Source organism: Ictidomys tridecemlineatus, chromosome 8, assembly GCF_052094955.1.
Source record: "Ictidomys tridecemlineatus isolate mIctTri1 chromosome 8, mIctTri1.hap1, whole genome shotgun sequence".
NCBI classification, from domain to species: domain Eukaryota; kingdom Metazoa; phylum Chordata; class Mammalia; order Rodentia; family Sciuridae; genus Ictidomys; species Ictidomys tridecemlineatus.
Genome location: NC_135484.1, coordinates 123532609 through 123559931, shown reverse-complemented (window position 1 = coordinate 123559931; position 27323 = coordinate 123532609). Strand labels below are relative to the sequence as shown.

The following is a 27323-nucleotide window of genomic DNA, read 5'->3' as shown; positions in this document are numbered from 1 at the left end:
TATTAGGTTCAAAATCCAGTGTGTGTTTACGTGGACAGCACATCTCAACCTGTGCTAATGTGAAGATATCAGTAGCCACGGGTGGCGAAGGGCTATGCACCATGCAGGACAGGTCTAGGTGGTCCTTTGGAAGGCAGCAAGCATTCCAGCTCGTGGTGACATTTATTCAGGGTGTTTGCAACCTATAATCACCATCAATTATGCCACAAAGAACCTAAAATTAGCTTCTATGAGTTACCAAAAAATCTCCCCAAAGCAGCTCACCTGAGGTAGCTGCGTCTTCTCCCACACATGGAAGGAGTGTGGAGATGGCTTTCTGGTGCTGGTTCAGGCCCCACCTGCAACTCCATAGCTCCAAGTGAGGCAGCTCTTCCTGGGTTACCTCTTTAGTTAAGTCAGTGGCCAAATCCTTTAATGATTCTGAGCAGCAAAAGGAAAAAGAGGAAAGAATCAAGAAATATGAGCTGCTATCTAAGGAGGTAAAAAGTTTTCTGGAAGTTAGAAAACTTCAGCCACGTCTCGACGACCAGCATATTTAGTCCCCAGGCCACACCTAGCTGCAAGGGAGGCTGGCTGGCCAGATGGAGTCTCAGCAGGCCCGATGAGTCAGTGGTTCTGCTAGAGAGGAAGAGGTGGAGGGTGGCCACCTGCAGCCTGTTTGGATCAGTCTGAATGTACCTCTTTGTAGACTCTTGGTTGTTCTTCTTGGGTGAAATCCTACATGCTTGTCAGTGCTTCAAAGGGTTTACACCTTTATATCTTGATTTATTTTGCCAATTTTGTCTTGGCAAAATTATGGCCTCCTATGTCAAGAGGGCTTATTTCCCCATGCATCTGCCGAGGCTGGCCAGTCCAGTCTGTCTTAGCCTTTGCCAATGTGGTCAACAAAACAGCCTCATAGTTTTTATTTGTACTTGTGATACTCCCAATGAGGCCGAGCATCCTTTCATTTGATTTACGACCATTTGCGCTTCTTCTTTGTGGATAACCAGTTCAGTTTCTTTGACCATTTTTCAAATGAATTTTTTTAAAAAATCTTTTTCTTGATTTATAAGAGCTTTTTATGAAATTAACCCTTAGAACTTGGTGTTAATGGTTTCTTTATTGACCTTCAGCTGCGTGTATTTTTTATTAGTGAAATCTGCTAGCATTTCCATTTATGATTTTTTAAATTTTGGTATCGTAACTGCAAAGGGCTTTACTCCACCTTTATTTTCTCCTATCAAAGGTAATTCTTTTAATTTTTTTCATTTGAATAAATTCTACCTGGGATTTATTTTGGTGAATTTGCTGTTTACTTTAGTCTTTGTCATTGTTTCACATAGTGAAGTTATCAGTCATGGGTTGAAATTTTTTCCCTGTCACATATAAATTCCCCTCTGTGCCTGAAAGTTTCTGAAAGTCGTAGCATTTTTATTGGTTGATTTTTGTGTTAGTTGGAAAGCACTTCCTGTTTCAACACTTTTCCAGCCCTGTGACAAAGAAGAGGAGCAGGCGACAAGTGAAGAGGGCAGTGAGGAGGACACCGGGGGGACGGAGGGTGAATCCGAAACTAATCAGAGGTACAGAGCGCGGGAGAGCGAGCAGCTTCTGCCGACTTTTTATTTATTTTTACTATTAAAATAATGCAAGATTTTCTTGAAATGGAGTCAACTTATACCCAGAGAGCTTTTCATATTATTGTTGACCTAAAGGTCATGGCTACTTTAGTTCTGCAATTATTTTTAGTGCATTTAGTTCTAGCTTGGCCTCGCCTAGAGATTGTTTGGTCTTCAGAATCTACTGAGTGTTTGTACTTGTTCTCTGATTCGTGTGGTGAGGGGCAGAGGCTGCGCCTGCACTTACCTGCTCTTTCATTTCCCCAGAACTGATACTCGCCGCAGTGCTGTTCAAAAAGCTATCTCAGAGGTTGGTATCTGCTGTCTTATTAATAATACTTTATATTTGATGTCTTATAATATTTTTGGCAATGAAGACATTTGGGATGTCCTAAGTGTTCTATTACCTTTAGTTCTGGTTGAGTTCAGATTCAAACCAGGATGGAGACTCTTCTAGACTGCCTAGATCTACCCAGGCTCAGGTATGGAAGGTGCAGGGCAGAAGGCTTCTCTTTCTGCCTTAGCAAGCCTGAGCTGCAACCAGCATTTCTCATTAGGGCTTCTGTACAAGAAGAGTAGATCATCTCATTCATGGTGTGATTTCAGAGCTCGGAATCTTTCTCATTGATCCTATCCAGATTATTTATCATTTTGGCAAAGGCTGGCATTAGATTTTAGTTATTATTTGAAAAGTCTGAAAAACCCAGAAAGGTAAGACACTATCTGTAATCCTGTCATTTAAAAAAAATGACACGACAAAATGAAAATTCTCCACCCCGTGAGTAATCACCATGAACGGTTCAGTTAGCATCTTCCTGACCTTCTACTGCTCTTCTAACTCCCAAGGAGATGCTAGTGGTATCATCTGCTGAAAGGCAGTGCAGTTGGGGTGGGGGTGGAGCAGGAGCATTACAGTCAGAATGTACTTGAAGCAGTGATCTAGAAACACAAAGCTCTGCGCCCAGCACTATGTGGGCCCCAAGTCCTTGTGAGAGTGCAGATCCAGTGATGGCCACGTCCTCTCAGGAATTGGGTCACGTTGCAGCACTTTCCCGACACGTGCACGTGGTGTTTTCCCGTTGGGTTGGGCTTGCTGTGGTGCTGAAGGGACACAGTGGGGAGGTGAGGAACCATGGATGGAAGCGAGCAGACCACTTTTGTTTGTCCTCTCCTCGGCAGATGAACACCGTGGGTGTGTTAACCAGCATGGGGGCTATCCCCGCAGGCTTCAGGCCTTCCACACTCTCCCAGCTGCTGGAGGAAGGTACGGTGGCGCTCGGCCTCTGCAGCCATGCTTGGAGGCTAATTTTTCTCTGGTAGCTAAAACAAGTTGAGGAAAATGCCGAGTCTCACTTCTCTTTGGAGCACGTCCTTTCCTTGTCCCTCTTGTGACCATAAGCAAGGACTCCAGTTCTATGAGAGGACCATCTGTTTACCTGTGTTGTGGGCTCAGCCCTTCCCTATTCTTTTTAATTGCCAGCCCTTTCCTGCTCTCTAGCCTGCCTATCCTGCCTTCCCCTGCCACCACTGTGAGCAGCGCACCACAGTGCCACCGTCCCATCCCAGCATCGTGCCACCAGCCCATCCCGTCCCAGCGAGGAAGCCTCCCTTCCTCTGCTCCTCTTCACAGCAAGGGCTCTCCTGGAGCGTTCCGTGGGCTTTCTGATTCCTGTTCACCCTGGATTTCCCGGTACTTGGCAACTTTTGTCTAGAAGCTCATTTTGAAGGGGAGTCATGAGGTGCAGGCTGGCTCCTGTGTGCCTGAGCCATTAACTGCGGGTGGAAGGGCTGCTTCAAGGTTACTTCTGCTGGGAAGGTTCTTCCTGCTCCTTCCCATCCTGTAGTCTCAGGGTCCCTTCTACCTTGGCAGCGATGCCCGCTCTGGCAGCGCGGCTTCCCTCCCACCCTGTGAGCACATGCACTAGTCTCATGTGCCTACTTCTCTGTTTCCCTCACTCAGCTGTGGTCAACAAGGATTCTCGGCTCCATTTGCAGCTCCTAGCACAGCCCATGGCACAGGGCAGGGACTTAAATGATTTCTTAAACAAAAAAGTGATTTTATAATAAATATTCTTCATGATAAACTATGGAAGAGAAGTATAAAAATGCTTATGTATCTCCCATATCCTGCGTGGGCAAGGGAATGGCTTCCCTTCGGAGGGATGGGCTGGCTGGGAAGTAATAGTTTAAAAAAGTACCACGAGATGACCTCAGAACACAGGAAAGCAGTTTCAGAGCAGGGGCATCAAAGGGCAAAGCTGACCAGATGGGTCTAGCTCCTAACAAAGAATGGAGCCCGCGCTTGCTTTATTTATATTGGAACACATCAAAGACTTTTGGTAGAAAATTCTTCACCAAAGCAGGATAGAGGTGGGGACAGGTAGGCTGCTTCATTCCTGACAGGTCATACCCATCTCCGGTGCTGCGCAGGACCTTTTGGCAGAGTGGAGGGGGAGTTCACTTGCATTGGGTGGTCTTAATAGCAGAAGTGCCACTATAAGTTCCCAAATACGAGACCTACCCCCTCGCTGGCTTAAGTGTTGAAAAGGTCCTCGTGCATTTTGTGGATGGATTCCTGCACTTTTGTGTTAAGAAGTAAAACTAGGTTCTGGGGCCGGGCTCAATGTAGAGCGCTTGCCTAGCACATGTGAGGCACCGGGTCCATCCTCAGCACCACGGAAGAGTAAATAAATAAAATGAAGGTATTTTGTGCCTCTACAACTAAAAACATATATGTGAAGAAAGAAGCAGGGCTGGGACTGGGGCTTGGGCTTAAATGGCAGAGCACTTGCCTAGCATGTGTGAGGTACCAGGTTCGATCCTCAGCCCCACATATAAATAAAAATAAAGTTACATCAACAACTAAAAAAATTTAAAAAAGAAGCAAAACTAATGGTTATGTATTTTTTCTAAAATATATAAAAAAATGTTACACATTTCTGCATTTTATAGAAATATTTGAATAAATCATCTTCACTGTGAAGCATGTTGTTGGTCTAAACTCTTTAAGATCTTCCTTAAAACTATCTTAAAGTAGTCTTTTATCAGTTTTTATCTTAAAATTTTGAGCATGATTCTATCTTGGTTCATCTGTCTTGGAAAGCAAGTTGCTAGTAAGCCCCTTGGCATTTTGGAAATATCTGTTTCCTAAATTTGTAGCATAATGTCTTAGACTTTTGGTTTTGAATTTCATTCTTCTTTTTATAAGAAAATAAAGGAAAGCTGTTTTTTCAGGGAATCAGTTTCGAGCAAGTTACTTTCTGCAACCTGACCTCACGGCATCACAGCTGGCCTTCAGAGATCTGATGTGGGACGCGAAAACAGGCACTGTGAGTACAGCGACAACAGAGATGCTGCAGCCTGGCTGCCGTTGTCCTGGGGCCAGCACATGAGTGACATGTGGCTTTAAAGCAGTGGTGTTCACATAGCCAAGGCAGCACCTAGACTTGGTCCCCTGACTCTGGTTTCTCTTAGCGGTTGTGCCCTTCTCCCATGGCCACAAAGGATGTAATACTGAGTCTCCCTGTTCATCATGCTTTACCTCAGTGTCTCCATCTGGGAACAGGGATGACAGTCCTCCTAACATCGAGTGGTTGTGAGAATTTATGAAGGCTTTGGCAGTGCCTGGCAGAGTATGAGAACGCAGTCAGTGTTGGCCAGCACTGTGCTTTGGATAGGTGCCCCACGGCCCATGGGTCAAGGCTTGCTGCCAGCCTGGGGGCTATTGGGAAGCGGTAGGACCTGGAGCTGGGGCCTAGTGAGGGGAAGTTACATGGCTGAGCCACACCCATGAAGGGATTGTAGGACCCCAGCCCCTGCCTCTCTCCCATCTGCTTCCTGGCTGCTGCGAGGTGACACATCACGCCACCATGTGCTCCCCGCTCTGATTCCCTGCCTTGCCACTGGCCCCAAAACAGTGGAGCCAAGCGACCATGGACTAAGACCTCTGAGACCAAGAACTAAGCAGACTTTGCTCTCTGCGAGCTGCTCATCTCAGATCTCTTGCAGTGGGAAGCTGCCAGCTCCGTCAGGAAGAGTGGAAGTGACATGATCTTAGTTGAGTGGGAATGAAAAAGTCGGCAGAACCTCATGATCACACTTTTTGGGTACCACCAAGAAAAAAAGATTCTTGCTATGCCAGTATTTGAAGTAGAATATGCTCTTGATCTTTAATTCTACTTTATATGTGCCTGTAACAGATATAAACTGCATTAGAGTATGTCACTCTCTTCCCATTTACCTTGACTTTACCCCTCAGTGTTGGCCGGGGTGGTAGGAAGGGGGGTGCAGAACTTGGTGCCCCTAATCCTCTCACCCTGAGCATCAACTGGCACCTTAGTAGGAGGTGCTGTATTGCGATTGGGCAGAGGGGCTGCTTGGTGCACCAGTGCTTGAGCAGATCACAGTTAATGCCGTGAACTTGTGCCCGGGAACTAAAAACCCAGCTCTCATTACTTAAATAAAAAGGTGACAGATTATTGATATTATCTTATCTTTTGCAACAATATAAATTATTTAAATGAAAAGGCTTGTGATCATAAAGCAGAATGTAAAGTTTAGCTGATTGAAGCTGTTCTTTAAAAATAAAAATACAGAATGCCAGTTTATGTATTCACAATCTGACCTTTATCTGTGAAATAGATTTGAACAGTCAGACCAAACATGACATTCTATGTCAAAGCATCTAAGAGCCAAAGAGGAGGTAGCTGGGTGACATTAATGCCAGGTATCTTGGTTGTCATGCTAGGGTAACTGTCTTCAATTCCACACATCGTATGGGAATGGACCTGGAGACTAGAATACAGTGATTCGAGGGTCAGGTCATATATTTTACCTGCTAGTACTAGTAGTCTTTCATTGAAGTTTTTAAGTAGTTAAGAAAAAAATGCAAATATTTCAAATATAACTTTATGCAAAATTTACCTGAAATAACTGGGTTTGATTTTGAACAGACTATTGAAACTCTGTGTATGTATATCCATGTAAAAGTTTTCCTTTTTGTATTCTATGTATATCTTCTTAAGCTGTATTTTACAAATGATGCTTTGGAAATGGATTTGTACCACTATTAATAGGTTTTTATGTTTTTCTTTCAGATTAAGTCAAGGCCAAGTCGTGTTTCCTTGATCCTCACCCTGTGGAGCTGTAAGATGATTCCTCTCCCAGGAACGAGCATCCAGGTGCTCAGCAGACATGTTTGCCTCTGTCTGTTTGATGGCAGTAAGGTAAGCTCACTGAGTTGAACCATCTCACACAGGATGATGGAGAAGCCCTTGTGTGGTACCACACATTAAATGTGGAGTGCACTGTGTGTGTGAGTGTGTGGTACCGCAGTGGGTTAACCCTGGCTCTTCAGTGTGTGATGTTGGTACACACACAGTTAACCCATCTGGGCCTTAGATTTCTTCACTTATGAGAGGGACTGGTACCTGTCTTCTAGTGTTGTGTACAGTTCAGGTCTAAGTATAGAGCATTGCATTTTTGAAAATGCAATGTATATCCAGCTCCCCAGGCAAGATATGGAGCATCGCCATCTCTGGAATCCTTTTCTGCTCAGCTCTTCCCTGATTCCTAAAAGACCATTTTTTACCTAATACCAAATGATAGTCTGAATGACTTCTAAAAAAATAATGTATCTTTCATGAGATGTAGCTTAAGTGGTGCTTAGGTAGAAATCCGTAGCTTTAATTGCATATACTAGAAAGAGGGAAGGTTTAAAATCAGTGATCTAAGCTGGGAACTTAAGAGACTAGAAATTGAAGAGTGAATTAAACCTAAGAATGTAGAAAAGAGGAAATAACAAAGAGTATAAATTAATGAAATAGAAAACAGGTGGACAGAAGAGAAAATCAATGGAGATGAAGGTTGATTCTTTGAAGAGATTAATAAAATTGAAAGATGCCCAGAAAGACTGACCAAGATACTTTAAAAAGAGTGAAAGAAAGCTGGGCGAGGTGGCACATGCACACCTGTAATCCCAGCAGCTCTGGAAGCTGAGATAGGAGAATCGCAAGTTCAAAGCCAGCCTCAGCAACAGTGAGGTGCTAAACAACACAGTGAGACCCTGTCTCTAAATTAAAAAAAAAAAAAAATAGGGCTGGGGATGTAGCTCAGTGGTTGAGTTCAATCCCTGGTACAAAAAAAAAAAAAAAAAAAAAAAAGAAAAGAAAATAAATTATCAATATCTCCTATTGAAATAGAAATATCATTACTGATCCTGCAGACACTGAGGACAATAAGGGATATTATAAGGAATTGTATGCCAGTAAATCTGACAACATTGATGAAATAGATAATTTTATAAAAAACCATAATTTACTGAAACTGACATAAGAAGAAATAGAAAATTTGAATTTCTCTTTTAAAGAAATTATAACTTCAATTAAAAAACTTCCTACAATGAAAACTCCAAGTCCTTATGGCTTCACTCTAGTGACTTCCCGCAAACATTTAAGGAAGAAATAATACCCATTTTATGCACTCTCTTCCAAAGAATAGAAAAGGAGAAAACATTCCCTAACGTATTTCCTAAATCTAGGAAAAACATGACACCAAACGATGACATTACAAGACCAGTATCCTTCATGAATATAGAAACTAAAATCCTAAACAACATTCTCAAGTTGGATCTAGCAATTTATAGAAAGGACAGTAGGTCACGACCAGCTGGAATTTCTCCCCATGTTCAGATGTACACACCTGTGCATCCAGCATTGGATATGCGAAATTGTAATGTTATTTCATCATATTAGTAGACAAGAAAAAATCATGTGAACATCTCAATAAACAAAGAAAAAACATTGACAAATTCCAGTGCCCATTCACGAGTTTTAAGAAATTCCCTACAAACTAGGAACAGGTGGGAACTTCCTCAAATTTATAAAGAACAAGAAAAACCTAAATTTCTATCATTGACAGTGAAATGTAGAAAAAGATAACTCAGTTTTTTAAATGAGCAAAAACTTGAACAAGCCCTTCAAAAAGAAAACATGAGAAACCAATAGGCATATAAAAATATACCTAACATGTAATACATTATTAGGGGAATGTAAGAGTTTACAGTGAGAGACCCACTTAGATGCTCCATACAAGAAGCCCACCTTAAATAGAAAAACGTAAGTTAAAGGGAGGAGGGTTCCCTATTCAAGATATTAATGTCAGGCTGGGAATGTGGCTCTGTTGTCTCAGGCTTGGGGCGGGGGCAGAGCCATGAGCTGGAAGGACCCCATGTCCCTGTGAGCCCTCTGCTGGCCAAGAATATCCCCCTGGGCCTAAAAATATCCCCTGGGCCAGGGATGAGGAAGACACTGCCTGGGTCAGCCCGATGGATGGCTGGCATTCCACATGGCAACCAGGAAGTGCGCCCAGTGCTTCTAGAAACTTGGTATTCCTTAAGACTGGCCGCTGGAGACCCATACCACTCATTGACGTATTCTCCCTACTGGAGTCTAATACTCCCATGCCTTGAGGCTTAGAGTGATTTCACATCGAATAGCAAAGGAGGGCATGAAGGCAAGTCCACCAAATGTGATCATCGTGGGCCAGTGCTGATCAGAGTTGTCACCGTCACCCGGAACCTAGGAGCAAACCGAATTCCTGGCAGGAGGCAAAGGAGAAGGAGGAGAACAAAACTGACGCCAGGCCAGCCCGTTTTCATATTTGGTCAACAACAAAAAGTCAGTATTCTTGGAGATCCGTTTTGAATTATGCCTGGATAATTTTTTCATTCACATACCACAGCCTGAAAGTGTCCAGCCAGAGTCTACTTTGTCTCATGAGCCAGTTTTGAGCTGTGTGACTGACAGTATGCTTGATGCCCCAACTCTTTTACTTTTACTTCCTAGAGAATCGTATCTTTTTTAAAAACTGAAATGATCAATTATTTTCAAATGATTAGCACAACCCCAATTGTTTTATGAGAAGCATTTAATAAGATACTGTGTGCTATTACCAGGTAGACTTGATCTTCATAAATTTTTGTAACTTATACTCTGAATTTAATAGTTACTGTGCTAAGGGCATATAAAGATTGTAAATATGGAAAAAACTAAAAAATGTTGCCATCTTAAAATAGGACTTGCCATCTTAAAATTGGACTTTATCCATTTGTTATGTATTCCTCTGATGAACTGAATTTAAGCTTTGCATATAAACCTTTTTTTTTTCCTTAAGTAAATGAAGACAGACATTATATGAAAAAGAAAGAAGCAAATGCTTTTGAAGAGCAGCTATTAAAGCAGAAAATGGATGAGCTTCATAAGAATTTGCATCAAGTGGTGGAGCTGTCCCAGGAGGACCTGCCGAGTGTCCAGGAAAAGCCTTAGGTACAGACATGCTCTGACCTGGGCGTCCTGTGCCCAGCGGTGGGGATTGTTGGCTCTCTAGGCCCTGTTTTAGAGTTAATTCTAGCTAGTAACTTTCCAAAATTTAAAATTGTGTGATTCAGAAAGACATTCAAATGAAGAATGAACAAAGGAATGTAGAGAATAGAGGGCTGAGGTTTCATGTATGTGTGTGACCATGCTTATATATTCACACATTAGCACTTAGCGTCCTTTTTCTGGCTTTCATACAATGACTATAGACTTCCAATAATGTGTCATCTAGACATATTTCTGTTTGCCATTGTCTTGTGTGGGAAGAAGAAATAGGGATGAATATTACAGCCACATATTTTCTTGAAATTATTTATGAATGGGAGAGATTGGGAATAATTTAAGCTATATTACATTTGCTTATCTTCCACATTGTATATGTCTATGACATAGGATACTTTAAAGGTAAAGCTTATTTAAATGCATGTTTTTAAAATGATAGAAAATTCATGACTGCAATGATTTTTTTTTTAATATTGAATGAAAGGTGTGTGTGTGTAATATATATATACATATATATACATATATATATATATTATGCAAAATCTATGCCAGAACATTCACTAGATATAAGTATGTATACCCAATTATGGGGAGCCACTCTGAATGATTTGCACCTTCCATCCTGGAGCCGAGAGGCTTTGACCAGTCACTACATCTTATAGTGACCTGGACATTGCCCCGGTCCAGGAAGTTGAGGGCGTGCCTTCAGATGTAGGTGTGTTGCTCCATGGCCCCTTGGGTTGAATTACACTCATCTATCCCTTGTAACCCTGCCCCTTCTGGCCTTTTTTGGATGGAACTTTCTAAGAATAAGGTCCCCCAATAAAAGCCCGCTTCCGAATGTGCTTCCTCTCTCTCGCCAGCCTCTCGTGACTTTCTCTTGCTCCCCCATTTGGGGAGCCTGAGGCCGAGAGCAGAAAAGCCGTGTCCTGAAGCTTGCTTAAAGGTAAAGCGTGTGTCTGTGTTTTATTTGATGTCCCTGGAAATTCACACAAGTGACCTTAATTTCAGCTGCCCACACGGGTCGGGGGAAGACTCAAACATACATGAATATCCACGAATGTTCTTATTCAGTGCTAATTGCTGAAATTTATCTTTTTTCCAGATATATGCTGTGCATGAACACACATAAAAATGAACACAGTTGAATTTTCCATATAAATAAGACTTATTTTCTGCTTTTTCTACAAACATATCTTTCAATATCACTGCACAGAGACCCAGTTTACCCGCTGCAGCATGGTCTTCTGTCATACTTACAGCAGGGCAGGTACCAACATCATACAGAGACTGTTACAAACATGATACAAGATTGTTTCTCTAGAAATGATGGAAGTACAACTGTTGCCTTTGAAGTTTGTGCACCTAAAATACTGTCCTCTAAAAAATTTCATTTTACCTCATATCAATAGTATATAAAATTACTTGTTTCTCACATACACTTTGATAATGTTAGTTATCCTAAGTATTTTCAACCACCTGTTTCTTTAATTACAAGTGGTACTGGACATTTTTAATTGATTTAGTGGCTTTTTGTCTTCTTTTTTCTTTAAATTGACCATAAAACCAGGTGTGGTGGTACACATCTAAAATCCCAGTGATTCCAGAGACAGAGACAGGAGGCTCACAAGTTCAAGGCTGACCTCAGCAACTTAGGGAGACTCTGTCTCAAAATAAAAGGGGCCGGGGGTATGACTCAGTGGTTAAGCACCCATGGGTTCAATCCCTGGTACCAATCAAATAAATTGACTTTGATGGATTTGTCTATTTTTCTATTGGGTTTTTTCATTTTTAATGTTTATTTCAATTTTTATATAACTTGTGTTTTCCCTTGATAGATATAAGCAATTGTTAAAATAATTGTCTCATTGTCTTGTTTTTATGTATTTTCTTGCTTCTTATCAGTCATCTATCCCCAAATTCTGAAGAAACTTAAAATATTCATCAATCACATCCAATACATCAGATGCACTCCCATTCCCTTTTCTTGACCAGATGTCTTCCAGAGCCTCTGAGGAGTGGTTCTTCCTGCTTCTCTCTGGTGGTATATCCCTGATTCACATGCCATTGCTTTTCCTTAAGGTCCCCATTTTAAAGGTACACAATCTCTCATAACTTTTTTAAAAAGCATGTATGAGGGGTTAAGTTTTTGAGATCTCTTGCTTGTCTAATGGTGTCTTTGTTCTACCCTCACACTGGTTGATGATTTGACTAGAACTGTTCTAGGAAGGAAATCATTTTCCCTCAAGTCATTTTGGATTTTATGCAGTACTAGAGATTGAACCCAGGGTTACTTTACCACTGAGCTATACTCTCAGTGCATTTTCTGTTGGTTTGCTTTTGATCTTGGAACAGAGTCTGTTAAGTTGTCCAGGCTGGCCTTGACCTGGCAATCCTCTTGCCTCAGCCTCCCTTAGAGTTTTCAAAGGCATTGCCCGTTGCCTTTTGGCTTCTACCATTGGTATTGGAAAGTCCTGGATCATTCTGACTCTCGGTTTTACAAATGTAATCCCTTTTGTTCTTGGGAAGCGTGTTGTAACAAAAGAAATGTGATGCACAGCTCTGTCCCTCCATCATACTCAGTACCCTAAGGGTCTGGTCCTCCAGGTCCCTTTATAGGATTTTCCTGTGTAGAGGTGGCATGAAGATGTACTTTCCAAAATGAATTGCCAGTTGTCCATAAATCATTTATTGACCAGCTCGGCCCCTTTATTCAAAATATGTTTATCACATACTAAGTTTTTATATTATAAAATTCATTTCTAATATTTGTTTTAGTCACTATCTCTCTTCTTTATACATATATATATATATATATTTATTTACTCTTTTATTGATTTTTTTTAAATACATGACTGCGGAATGCATTACAATTCTTATTACACATATAGGATACAATTTTTCTTATCTTTGTATATAGAGTATGTTCACGCCAATTCATGCCTTTATTTACCTTTTTTTGCATTACAGTTCTTATTACACATATATACCACAATTTTTCATATCTGTTTATATATAAAGTATGTTGACACCCAATTCGTGTCTTCATACATGTACTTTGGATAATGATGTCCATTATATTCCACCTCCCTTGCTAATCCCCTGCCCCCTCCCTTTCTCCAATTGCCAAAAAATCAAATGAGGAGGCTGACTTATAGTGGGGTAGGGAGGGGGAGCATGGGAGGATTAGGTGAATTCTGGATAGAGAAGAGGAGTGAGAGTATATCTCTTCTTGATCTTTCCATATTGTATATATGCTATAGCTTTCCTATTTTGCTATCTGGTAGAGAAAATCTCTGATTATTCTTTTTAAAATATTTTCTTCAGAACTGAATATTGGTCAAGCATCTCTGAAATCTGGAAAGCTCCCAAATCTGAAACTTTTTTAGTGTCATGTCCCATTCTCAGAAAGTTGTGGATCTGAGAGCATTTCAGATTGCAAATTTTTGAATAAGGGATGCATGCTTAACTAGTCTATGAAAATATTCCCAAAATCTGAAAAAATTTTGAAACCTGACACATTTCTAATTCCAAGCATTTTATATAAACAATATGTAAGTAAACCTGTATTACAATTATTTTTTTTTCTGTTCTTCTATTTATTTTTTATTTTTATTTTTTTATTAGTTGTTCAAAACATTACATAGTTCTTGATATATCATATTTCATACATTTGATTCAAGTGGGTTATGAACTCCCATTTTTACCCCGTATACAGATTGCAGAATCTCATTGGTTACACATCTACGTTTTTACATATTGCCATACTAGTGTCTGTTGTATTCTGTTGCCTTTCCTATCCTCTACTATCCCCCCTCCCCTCCCGTCTTCTCTCTCTACCCCATCTACTGTAATTCATTTCTCTCTCTTGTTTTTTTTACCCTTTCCCCTCACTTCCTGTTATATGTAATTTTGTATAACAATGAGGGTCTCCTTCCATTTCCATGCAATTTCCCTTCTCTGTCCCTTTCCCTCCTACCTCTCATCCCTGTTTAATGTTAATCTTCTTCTCATGCTCTTCCTCCCTGCTCTGTTCTTAGTTGCTCTCCTTATATCAAAGAAGACATTTGGCATTTGTTTTTTAGGGATTGGCTAGCTTCACTTAGCATAATCTGCTCTAATGCCATCCATTTCCCTGCAAATGCCATGCTTTTATCATTTTTTAGTGTAGAGTAATACTCCATTGTGTATAAATGCCACATTTTTTTTTTATCCATTCATCTATTGAAGGACATCTAGGTTGGTTCCACAGCCTAGCTATTGTGAATTGTGCTGCTATGAACATTGATGTAGCAGTATCCCTATAATGCGATCTTTTAAGGTCTTTAGGGAATATGTAGATTGGAGCTTACTTTTTCTTCTATCAGACACAGAGTCTCTGATTTGATATCAAGCTCCTTGATCCCTTTTGAGTTAACTTTTGTGCATGGCGAGAGAAAGGGATTCAGTTTCATTTTGTTGCATATGGATTTCCAGTTTTCCCAGCATTTGTTGAAGATGCTATTCTTCCTCCATTGCATGCTTTTAGCCCCTTTGTCAAATATAAGATAGTTGTAATTTTGTGGATTGGTCTCTGTGTCCTCTATTCTGTACCATTGGTCCACCCGCCTGTTTTGGTACCAGTACCATGCTGTTTTTGTTACTATTGCTCTGTAGTATAGTTTGAAGTCTGGTGTTGCTATACCGCCTGATTCACTCTTCCTGCTTAGAATTGCTTTTGCTGTTCTGGGTCTTTTATTTTTCCATATGAATTTCATGATTGCTTTATCTATTTCTACAAGAAATGCTGTTGGGATTTTGATTGGCATTGCATTAAACCTATAGAGAACTTTTGGTGATATTGCCAATTTGATGATGTTAGTTCTGCTTATTCATGAACAGGGTATATTTTTCCATCTTCTAAGATCTTCTTCTATTTCTCTCTTTAGGGTTCTGTAGTTTTCATTGTATAAATCTTTCACCTCTTTTGTTAGGTTGATTCCCAAGTATTTTATTTTTTTTGAGGATATTGTGAATGGGGTGGTTGTCCTCATTTCCATTTCAGAAGATTTGTCGCTGATATACAGGAATACTTTTGATTTATGTGTGTTGATTTTATATCCTGCCACTTTGCTGAATTCATTTATTAACTCTAGTAGTTTCTTTGTAGACCCTTTTGGGTCTGCTAGGTATAGAATCATGTCAACCGCAAATAGTGATAATTTAAGTTCTTCTTTTCCTATTTTTATGCCTTTAATTTCTTTTGTCTAATTGCTCTGGCCAGTATTTTGAGAACTATGTTGAACAGAAGTGGTGAGAGAGGGCATCCCTGTCTTGTTCCAGATTTTAGAGAGAATGCCTTCAATTTTTCTTCCATCAGAATGATGCTAGCCTGAGGCTTAGCATAGATAGCTTTTATAATATTGAAGTATGTTCCTGTTATCCCTAGTTTTTCTAATGTTTTGAACATAAAGGGATGCTGTACTTTATTGAATGCTTTTTCTGCATCTATCAAGATGATCATATGGTTTTTATCTTTAAGTCTGTTGATGTGGTGAAAAACGTTTATTGATTTCCATATATTGAACCATCCTTGCATCCCAGGGATGAATCTTACTTGATCATGATGCACAATCTTTTTGATATGTTTTTGTATCCGATTTGCCATAATTTTATTGAGGATTTTTGCATCTAGGTTCATTAGAGATATTGGTCTGTAGTTTTCTTTCTTTGAAGTGTCTTTATCTGGTTTAGGAATCAGGGCGATGTTGGCCTCGTAGAATGAATTTGGAAGTTCTCCCTCTTTTTCTATTTCCTGAAATAGCTTGAAAAGTATTGGTATTAGTTCTTCTTTAAAGGTTTTGTAAAACTCTGCTGTATACCCATCCGGTTCTGGGCTTTTCTTAGTTGGTAGTCTTTTGATGGCTTCTTGAACAGAAGTGGAGAGAGAGGGCATCCCTGTCTTCCTCAATTGATATTGGTCTGTTTAAGTTGTGTATATCCCCCGAACTCAATCTGGGCAGATCAGATAACTTAAGAAATTTATCGATGCCTTCACTATCTTCTATTTTATTGGAGTATAAGGATTAAAAGTAATTTCTAATTATCTTCTGTATTTCTGTAGTGTCTGTTGTGATATTGCCTTTTTCATCCCGTATGCTAGTAATCTGAGTTCTCTCTCTTCTTCTCTTCATTAGCATGGCTAAGGGTCTGTCGATCTGATTTATTTTTTCAAAGAACCAACTTTTAGTTTTGTCAATTTTTTCAATTGTTTCTTTTGTTTCAGTTTCATTGATTTCAGCTCTGATTTTAATTATTTCTTGCCTTCTACTACTTTTGCTGTTGTTTTGCTCTTCTTTTTCTAGGGTTTTGAGATGAAGTGCGAGATCATTTATATGTTTTTTTTTTCTTTTTTTAAGGAATGAACTCCTAGCAATGAATTTTCCTCTTAGAACTGCTTTCATTGTGTCCCATAGATTATGTTGTGTCTTTTGGGATAGAGGGGGTAAGAAGGAGAAAAACAAATAACAAGGATAGAAAGAGAAAAAAGAGGGTGGGAAAAAGAAAATAAGAGAAAAAAGAAATAAAAGGGGGGAGAGAGGTGGGGCATATGGAATTCCTCTATATTACATTATTCTGGTGACTCAGTTGTTAAAAACCTTTTTCATGCACAATTCTTGGTTTCACATATGTTGAGGTTTCGAGGACCAGAGGGGGAAGGGTAGAGGAGACTGGATGAATGGATGAAAAGAAAGAGAGAAGATAAAAAAAGAAAGAAAAAAAATGCCTCTCAGAACTCTGTTTTCATATCTTCCAGTTGGTGGCATTGTCAATTCCTAGCTGGAGTCTCTGGGTTCAGGGTGGTGGTGGTAGTCAGTATGAGAGGACTTGAACTTCCACCTGTGGCCTCTCCACTCTTATTCTCTGAGATGTAAACCAGGTGCCTGATCCGCTGAAGAACCAAACTGGTAGCCACGCCCACCGGTTGTTGAGTTTTAAGGGTTGGTGGGAGTTTCCAAGATGAGTTTCATCATTTTTTCTCATAAGGTGTTTGATGAGGTGGGGGGTGTTGGGGAGACCTATGTTTGTCCAGAGCTCAGTCAGGTGACCGTATGGGCAGGCGGCTCCTCCAGTTGGGGTGGTCTGTCTACCTCTCTGGCGGGCAGCTGTGCCCCCTCTCCGGGTCGCATGGTCTGCCGACCGTGCAGGCGGGAGGCTGGGCTCCTCCTCCAGTTGGGGTGTACAATTATTTTTGATCTGTACTAATTTAGTAGGTAAGGAAAAGATGTAGGTCGTTTTAAGTTATATTCTTTGATAAGTAGTGTTATTGTTTAAAACAATATTCTAGACATTTGATGTTTTTCCTAACAATTTGTAAGGATACTTTTTGGGCAAGGAATTAACCCTTCTGTCTTTTAAGTTGGTAACATTAGTTCTAATCTATGTACTTGTGAGTAGAAAAACAAAGACCTTTAGTCTAATTCTTCCCAACATGAACCCTATTTCTGAGGCAGTTCATATACACATGTCCTATTTAGGAAGACGACGCTGCCTATCAAGGGTAGTTTAAGAGAACACCATTGTGAGCGTTTGGTAACATTGATTTATTGTTTTTTTTTCCCTCAGTTTAATAAAGAGAAACAAGACACTTCTTAAATACTGATATGACTGCAGAGGCTGGTTATTTTCCAATGGTTAGAAGTGTGAGTGGCATTCACAGCCGGGGTTGGAAGCAACAAAGCATTCGTTATGTTTTGGAGTGGTCTTTTTTGGTCACTGTTGAAAATTTCCAGGTGTTTTAAAGCACCTGGAAGGATAAGGGTCACATGCTTTGAAAGCTCTAATACCTGATAATAACATTCTGGTCTTTGTGGTTTATTTTTGTTCCTTTGTTTGTCTGGCATGAAAGGTGGATTCAGCATGTGTGGGGCTAGGCACAGGTGCTCAGTGGGAACTTGGTGCTCGATGTCTTCCGTCACTCAATCAGCAAACCCCAAAGAACTTGAGCGAGAAGCCCAGAGAGGTGCCTCCTGTTGTTCCTCCTGTGGCAGATGCTGTTCCTCCTGCTTTGGTGTCCCCAGCAGTGTGCCAGAGCATAGCTCCTCCTACTCCTTTGACAGCCCAGCCAGTGACAGAGTCCAGGTAAGTCAAAGCCAGTCCTGGAGATGAGAGTGGTGTAAATGGCATCTGTCAGGTTCTTTTTTATGACCTGCAGTATCAAGAGCATTATGTAAGAGATGGGGTATCTCTATTAAAAAATGTTTTTCTTGCAGTACTGGAAATTGAACCTGAGGGTGCTTTATCGCTGAGCAACATCCTCATCTCTTTTTTGGTTTTGTTGTTCCTGAGAGTATGTACTAAGCTGCTGAGGCTGGCCTCAAACTTGGGCTTCTCTTGGCTCAGCCTCTTGAGTAGCTGGGATTACAGGTGTGTGCCACCATACCCAGCTAAAATGATTTACATGAATATGTTGTTGAAAAAAATTATCAAAAAAATTGAGCCCAAAACTTTCAAACATGTGTATTTTATACCTCTTTAGAGGGATCTTTCCCTCTTCTAGATTTTAGATTTGTTTGTCTTCATACTTTTCTTCTGAATTATAAATTAAAATTTCCTGAAACGCAAGTCGCTCTGTATTTGAAGAATAAACACCTATAGTTGGAATTGCCTTTTGCCTCCTGGCTGTGGCCAAGGCCTGCAGGGGACATTACTCCAGGCAGTGGCTGGCATGCCCTCGTACTCCTTTTGTCCTCCCACGGAGCAGTATGGGATCCATGTTTGTGACTCCATGTCACAAGCCACGTCCACACTATTGTGAAAGTTTTTTTCCCCAATTTTGAGAGTTTTCTGGGTTTCAGATATTAGAATTAATGTCACATCACTTGTTGTTTGTTTTTATCTTCAGTCACTGTGACTGTCTTGCAACTTGTGATTTGATATGATATTGTTTAATTACAAGTGCTTTGTGCTTTTTACTTCACATTTTAATGACATTCCTTAAGGGAATCCTGGGCAGTATGAGGTGAGGCCCCTGCCCCTAGTGTACTAACCACAGCTTTAATGCAAGTGGTTTGCATAGCTTTCTTATCTTTGTTGGTAGCTATTGTTTTAAAATCTGGATGTTAGCCTGAGGCTGTGGGCTCATCAGAAAGGTATTCGCTCAGCTGAGGCACATTGGTGCCTCCACCTTGTTGGGCATCAGTGCCCAGTCAGCCCCTTATGCTGTACAGCAAATGAGCCCATTGGAACTAGGAAGCCATTGTCCTGTCCTGCCACAAGGAGGGCTGGTTGTTGTGGTGCCGAGACACAGAAGTGACACGACATACTAGTGTTCCATGCCTGGCCTTTATCTGTAAGAGTGTTTTCCTCAAAAAGAACTGAAGAGAAAAAACATTTCATTTATTTACACCGTGGATCTAAGCAGCTTCATCTGTGTTTCAGCAACAGGCTGTGATTGTTGACCAGCTTCTTTTACTATTATTTCTTGAGAGTTAATGAGAAACTCTCTTGTAAGACATGTTGATTCTTGTGTGTCTCAGGGTTTTCTCTTCCAGATGTATGAGTCAGAGTGCTCATGGATTCCAGCCACAGAGTGGAGCAGAGACCAAAGAAGGTGAGCTTCATGGGGGTCTCTTCATCCTGGCCTGCTGGGGCACACTCCTTGGGCTGTACTGGGGCTATGGGACAGGAAGCCTTCTGACCTTACTAAACCTAAGCGTTAGGAATCCTCTTCTTAGAATCCAGGGGTTATTTCAGCCCCAGACTATTGAAAACAATGGTATTAATTGTAAATATCTTATCAGTTCAGAGTTCTTTGAAAGATTAATTTATGCAAGTTTTTCTATTAACTTTCTCAGTACATTAATCTAAAATGAGTCATGTTAGTTGGGTCGAGTAAGAAAGGTGATTCAAAGTTTAACTATGAATACTGTTCTCCTGTCTGGCACCACACTGGAAGTGTGTGCATAGTTTATTAAATTACTTGGGACAGTGTGGGTGTTCCCTTCCCCCTGCAGGTGGCTGTGGCATTCTTTCCATTGACTATTAATGAGGGTGGGCCCTCTGAAACAGCTGGAGACTCATTCTATTCAACTGAGACTTGGTGCCTGCTTGCTGGATGCTGGGAACCAACCATTCTACATCGTTAGAGATGGAATCTTGACAAAACAATGAAAATCCCCCCAGGAATGAAAGGCTAATATTGAAGTAAGGGGTTAGATTTCAGAGAAGGTGAACAGGGAAGATGCTGGTGAGGGTAATGCCTGCATAGAGGAATAGGGAGGGAGCTACTCATGCAGCCACCTCGGAGAACCAGTTTTCAAGCAGAGGAACTGCAGATGCAGAGCCCCCAGGCAGGACTATCCCTGGTGTTCTAAGCACAGTAAAGAGGCCAGAGCTTCAGGGCGAGCAGGGCAAAGAGGAATACACTGAAACCTGGGCAAGCAGGGCCCAGGCTGTGTGGGCCTTGTACACCACTGGCTCAAGCTGAGTGGGATGGAAAGTGGTCTAGGACTGACAGTGGGGGGGTGGGGGTTACACTCTGACCACAAGCAGACAGTACTTGAGACATGGTGGAGCTCAGGATGCTACCTGTGACAAAACTCTAATTGGTTTGATCTCAGGCCAAACACCCGGTGTCTTTGAGCCTTCGCTTTATTTTGTGTGAAACTATGATTCTTGCCTCATCTACTTCATTTATTCTTACAAAGATAAGTATGTGGGTCTGGAGTGATGATTATTGACAATTACGGTTACCACGGTAACCTGGTCTAATTGTAGTAAGTTATTGAAGCAGTTGTGTGCCTTCTAACACGTTTTAAATGACCTGATGATCCTGCTCTTGGTCCTGTTCCTTTGCCAGTGTATGAAACGCACAAGGTGGCCAGCGCAAGTTCTTTCCATGCGACTCCAAACACGTCACTGGGAATGGTTCAGGCAACACCCTCCAGAGCCCAGCCCTCGCCCACGGTGCACACCAAGGAAGCACTGGGTAAACCATTTTGTTTGAATGTGTAGCACCTTAAACTATAAAAAATTTAAACTCTTTTGCAATCTGTTGATGGATATTCTTTCTGGTTTTTAGGTTTCATCATGAATATGTTCCAGGCTCCTACACTTCCTGATGTTTCTGATGACAAAGATGAATGGCCATCTCTAGACCAAAATGAAGACGCATTTGAAGCCCAGTTTCAAAGTAATAATTTATTTGAAAGCTAATTGATGCATTGTACTGTGGGTGGAGCCCAGGCATTGTCAGGGATTACCTAAGATGTGGCCTTGCCTTGGTCATCACAGAAAGTGCATGAAATAGAAGTGTGGCAGAGTTGGACAAGGTTTTCATGCGTGTGGTAGAGTTGGGGTTTGCATTATGTTGGGTTGGGTTAGGTGGGTTGGGTTGCTATAACAGTGATATCTAAAGGAGGATAAAATCCCCATGGGGAGGTACATCAGGAAGAGCTGAGTAGTCCAGGAGTGATTTGAGGCCTTCTTGGTAGAAAAGTGGCCAGATGGTGGTTGGAGGCCAGCAACTAGCCCTCTTACCTAGGGCCAGGGGATTCATGCTGGGAGCCAGAGATTGTAATAAAGATCAGTAGGATCCATTTGGAGTTGGGAGAAGAGATTTTTCTTAAAGCAAATGAAAACTAAAACCACTGAGAGCTTTTATTGAATGAGTCAGGTGATAATAGAAGTGGCATAGGAGAATGATGAACTGTGTTCTTGATGTGTGGCAGTCATTTGGGACCTGAGGCTGCCCAGTGATTATAGTTAAATCACTTCATCCCACTTCAAAGTGATTTGCCTTACCACCTAGTATTTAAAAACTGATGCCAGTTCTTTTCTATAAGCTTTTCCCCTCTACCTCCCACTTCATTTGTAGTTGAAGTTTTAGTGTAAAGGGTCATGTTTTTCCTAGAACAGTCATGAAATACATTTTTTATTCTCTTGCAGAAAATGCAAATTCTTCTGGGGCTTGGGGAGTCAATAAAGTTGTCACTTTGACATCTGCTTTTCCTATTTTTGAAGATGGAAACAAAGAAAATTATGGGTAAAGAAACATCAAGTTAATATATCACTGGGGGGACACATGTCATACTGCCACAGGATGCCTGGAGGTGCCTGCAGGACTCAAGATGGTGAGGCAGCAGGGAGGGAATTTGGACTGTCTGCCAGGGTGGTCTGGTTCTGGCCCAGCTCTGCACTGATAAGCCTTTCTACCAACAGCTGGGAGCTTGTTGCCAGTGTTCTGCAGAGCCACAGTGCTGTGCATGGGTTCCAGGAGGGCAGAGCTCCAAGTGAAAGCACAGTAGAAAAAGGAAAGCATTAGAATTTGTCAAAGAACAGGATTCTCTGGTTTGAAATTGTTTCAGAATGTAGAGGAATCAGTGCAGCTGTCCGTACTGTGCTGTTTACATTTGCAGGATTGATAAGTGGGAAAGGAGGCAGCTTACACTGGGTAACGCTGCAGAGAGAATGTTTTAAGGCAGAGGCACATGATACTAGAGAGTGGTTAATAGTTTAAACTATGGAAAAAGAGGTATCTGGGTGAATTACAAGTGTCTTGGTATGGAGGAAATTCACACCGAGGCAGAATGGAGAAAGCATGACCAGCATGCAGAGAGAAGTTCCCTATCTCAGCCAGGCACTGGGAAAAGAGCTAAGGTGTTTCAAGGCATCCAAGGTATTTTATTGGCCATGCTTCTAATTGTTATTTTGTTCCTAAAAAAAAAATTGTAACAATTTAAAAACTAACAAAAATTGCATTTTCTACCCTCTCTTTGGTAACTGTTAGTCAACTTATATTTACATAGTCAGTTCACTTTTTCTGGAAGTGCAATAGTAAGAAACCCCTTAATAAATGAGGGGAGAATCTTTCTAACATTAGATCAAGTGGTAGCATTTATTTCATCACCATATTTTGCTGTTTTTGATTTTATAAATCTTTTCTTTAGGTTACCACAGCCTAAAAACAAGCCCACAGGAGCCAGGACCTTTGGAGAACGCTCTAGCAACAGACTTCCTTCAAAACCAAACGTAAGCCAATCTCTACTTCATCTGACACAGATCTGCCAAGTGATTATGCCACTCAAATGGTGTGATGTCTATAAAACCACAATATATTGTGCGAAGTAGAAAATCGTTATTCTACTTATTAGAATACTTGCTATTGTTCTAATATTGCTAGAATATTGTTTGACAATTATTTGAATACCTGTGATGTGCCAGATATCTAATATGTATAGGAAATAAAAATGTATTTGATATGATCCTTGCCCTCAAAGAGCCTTCCCTCTAGTAAGAACAAGCCACCTGGGGATATTTGTTTTTCCTAGACGGAGGAAGTGAGGCCTAAGTGGAATATCAGTGAGAAACCCAACAAATCTGAATCCAACTGAGATGGACCATCCTCAGCACAGCTCAGCAGGCACCCTTCACTGCCCAGTAGCCCACTGCATTCCACTACGGTGGCCTTTGTGTCCGTCCTCATTGACTTCCACCCTGGTCCTAAGTATACCCACAGTGTGCTCGATCCCCAGCCCCTGCCTGACCCCATGGCAGTGAGGCACCATTGAGAGCCACTGGCTCACCAAGCACCTCACTAGGACACCAAGTCCTGGCTCCTATTTGTAGTCCCTTGGGGGGTTGTTTGGATGAACTATTGCCTGGCTCCCTAATCCCTCTGATGATCTATTGAGCTTAAAATTTTCACAAATAATGAAGTGAATTGCAGACATAGTGCCATCACTTTAAAGGTACATTTTGTTGAACTATTACTTTTACCAAACCCACAATGCATTTTCCATATATCCTGATGCTAAACATAAGCCAGTACTTTATCTTATATCATCTGAAGAAGCAATCTGCCAGTTTCGCCTCCATTGGAAGAGATGGTGGATTTTATGAAGACAATGCAGAAGATATAAAAATTATGTGTGAGAACCAAACCCACATAAGTACAGTTATCTCATACTAGATAAAGGCACCATAAGCATACATTGAAGAAAAGATAGCCTCTTAACAAATGGTGCTGGGAAAACTGGAAATCCATCTAGAGCAGAATGAAATTGAACTCATATCTACTAGAAGAAAACTGGAAATCCATCTAGAGCAGAATGAAATTGAACTCATATCTACTAGAAGAAAATGTAGGCCCAACTCTTCATCATGTTCACTTAGGAACCAACTAAAATGCATGAAGCAAAATCAAGAATCAATAAATGAGATGGTGCCAAACTAAGAAGTTTAGCAAAGTAAACAATTGAAAACATGGAGAGAGGGAGAATTCTCTCCCCTACAGAATAAGAGAAAATCTTCTTCATCTGCCACTCAGGTAGAGCATTTCTCCAGCATATGCAAAGAAAACCCAAAAAACATAACACCAAAAAATGAAATAACCCAACAGTAAATAGTTAAAGGAACACAACAGGCACTTCACTGAAGAAGAAATACGAAAGGTCAAATCATATATGGAAAAACACTCAACATCTGCAGCAATTAGAGAAATGCAAATTAAAACTACACTGAGATTCCATCTCACTTTAGTCAGAATAGCAATTATCAAGAATACAAGTAACAATAAATGTTGACAAGGATGTGAGGGAAAAGGTCTACATCCATTCCTTATGGGACTGCAAATTGGTGCAACCACTCTGGAAAGCAATGTGGAGATCCCTTAGAAAACTTTGAATTAAACTACCATTTGGCCCAGTTATCCCATTCCTTAGTTTATACCCAAAGGACTTAAAAACAGTACTACAGTGACACAGCCACATCAGTTCACAATAGCTAGGCTATGGAACCAACCTAAGTGCCCTTCAACGGGTGAATGGATAAAGAAAATGTGGTATATTTACACAATGGAACATTACTCAGGTATAAAGAAGAATGAAATTATGGCATTTGCTGGTAAATGGATGGAACTAGAAGCTATCATGTTAAGTGAAATAAGCCGATCCCAAAAAAACAAGGCCAAATATTCTCTCTGATATTGAAAGGTTAATAAAAAAGGTACTTGTCATTCCGTTTCTCTATATGCTTAACAAAACACTGTTGAAATTTTAAGGACTGTTTGCTAATCTTGTTCTCAGAATGTGCTGTCCCTAACTGTGGACTGTCTGCTAATCTTGTTCCCAGAATGAGCTGTCCCCAACTGCCAAACTACAAAATGTAACTTCTCTCGCTGCCCTCTCCAAGGAAAGTATATAAGCTCTGCTCAAGCTGTTCTCAGGGCTCTATCTCTTTTTGCTATAGAGAGAGCCCTAGCATGCTGGTCTCCAAATAAACCCACCCTTCTGCTTTTGCATAAGACAGTCTCTTGCGGTCTCTTACTCCGACGTTTCGCCGGACCCTTACAATATGTGGATGCTAATACACAATAAAGGTGGGAGGCAAACAGAAGTTCATTGGATTGAAGGAAAGGGATGTAATGAAGGGAAGGGATGGAAGTAGAGAAGACAACAGAATGAATCCGATATAACTTTTCTGTGTTCATATATGAATACACAACCAGTATAACTCCACATCATGAACAACCACAGGAATAGAATCCTACGTTATACACCATGTATGTATAATATGTCAAAATACGGTCTACTGTCATGCGTATCTAAACAAATTAAAAAAATAAAAACCATGGGTGGCATTGTAAGGGCAACCAAAGGGGGTCATGAGCTATGGACCTGACTCAGCAATTTGTCTTTCCCTACAGACTCTAAAAAACTTGACCCGTAATTCTGTTCTTGGAGAAGTGCCTGATTCTAGGGGCTGGGGCAAGAAAAATACAAGATAAGTCTGGAGCATATTGTGCTAGAAAATTAAGGAAGGATTTTGGGTTTTGTTTTTTCCTATAAGAAAACCAAGAAAGATGTGGCATATCAAAAGAATATAGATGCCAACCTGAATGAGCCAATGGCTAAACCTAGAAAAATTTGAACAATAAGTAGAATAAAGTAATATTGAATTATCACCCAAGAAATAAAACAGATATTGATATAAATAAAAGGGAGCAAAGGATGATTCTTCCTTAGAGAAGAATTCCAAGTGATGTGGAAGGCATCATTAGAGTCCCAATAAAATAAATGCTATAGGCAAGATCCACTAAGGAACAGACATTGGTGAGTAAAACTTCAGGAAGAAACAGGCACTTCTGGAGCTTCCAAATATCTCACCACTGTTGATTCTGCGGTGGTTTAACATTTGTCCACAAATGCTTTAATGACATCCTAGAAGGTGGAGTTTAATTTACCTCCCTTGAGTTTGGGTAAGACATTTTTCCCATTCTCTAACAAATAGAGAATGGGAAAAATGGTTTCCCGTGAGGAAACCTCACAAATGCCTTCTCAGTGATTGGGTTTAACCTCACCAGGAACAAGCCTTGTGGCTAGCTAGCATGCATCCCCACTGTATAATGAGAAGGTCCTTTACCCCAAGTTTTCCCCAAAACCTATAATTCTAATCTACATGTGAGAAAACGAGCCCAAATTAGGGGGACATTCTGCACAGTTCCTGACTAGTGTTCACAAATTTCAGTGCAAGGAAAGAGTAGGAAGGACTGATAGATGGTCATAAACTAGAGGAGACAAAGTCAACAGGACAGTCCACATGCCATCCTGGACTGGATCCGGGACAGCCAAGGGATATTGGAGGGGACTTGTGAAATCCAGATAAGGACTGATAGCTACAAGTGGTGTTTAACTTTTTGAAATGTGCCAGGATCTAGAAGAAATTGACACTAGTGGGAGCTTAATGAAGTTTATATGAGACTGTGCCACCTTTGTAATCTTTCTATAAACCTGGAATTTTTTTTTCAAATTTAAAGAAAAATGTAGAATTAAAATAAAAAATGTGACCCTTGTGTTGTAGTTCCACTGAGATGTATTAAAGATGAGGGGTAAAATGTTTTTTGGGGACAAAATCTCGCTGTGGTGCTCAGACTGGTCTCAAACTTCACGTGATCCTCTCACTTCAGGCTCCTGAATGGCAGGGATACATTCTGTACCACTGCACCCAGCTTGAAGTCTTAATGTCTAAATTTCACAGACAAAACAAGAAGATGGCGATTATTTTTCAGCTCCTCCTTTGTTGTAGGAAGTGCCTCATTCTGAAGAGTTTTTGGATGATTCAACCGTCTGGGGTATTCGCTGCAACAGAACCCTGGCACCCAGTCCTAAGAGCACAGGGGACTTCACCTCTGCTGCCCAGCTTGCATCTACCCCCTTCCACAAGCTTCCAGCAGACGCAGTGAACAATCTGGAAGATAAAGGTATGCGACATACTTTTTCAGTGTCTGTCTTCTACAAACATTAGTATTAGTTGGTTCATTACTATTATAGTGTTCTTGAAAATTCTAAGGGGGACGTTCGAAAACCAT

At 40.8% G+C, this 27323-nt stretch overlaps 1 pseudogene across 1 annotated transcript in view; it reads left to right on the top strand.

Annotated features, from left to right (window-relative positions):
* Window positions 1-2924: 2924 nt before the first annotated feature.
* Window positions 2925-27323, top strand: part of LOC144366292 (mitotic checkpoint serine/threonine-protein kinase BUB1-like) — a 65202-nt pseudogene continuing 40803 nt past the window's right edge. The window contains exons 1-10 of the transcript XR_013425313.1: window positions 2925-3288; window positions 4833-4927; window positions 6695-6823; window positions 17865-18097; window positions 19495-19568; window positions 20817-20945; window positions 21039-21149; window positions 21905-22001; window positions 22906-22987; window positions 27041-27215. The product of XR_013425313.1 is annotated as a mitotic checkpoint serine/threonine-protein kinase BUB1-like (transcript). The remainder of the gene's footprint in view (window positions 3289-4832; window positions 4928-6694; window positions 6824-17864; window positions 18098-19494; window positions 19569-20816; window positions 20946-21038; window positions 21150-21904; window positions 22002-22905; window positions 22988-27040; window positions 27216-27323) is intronic.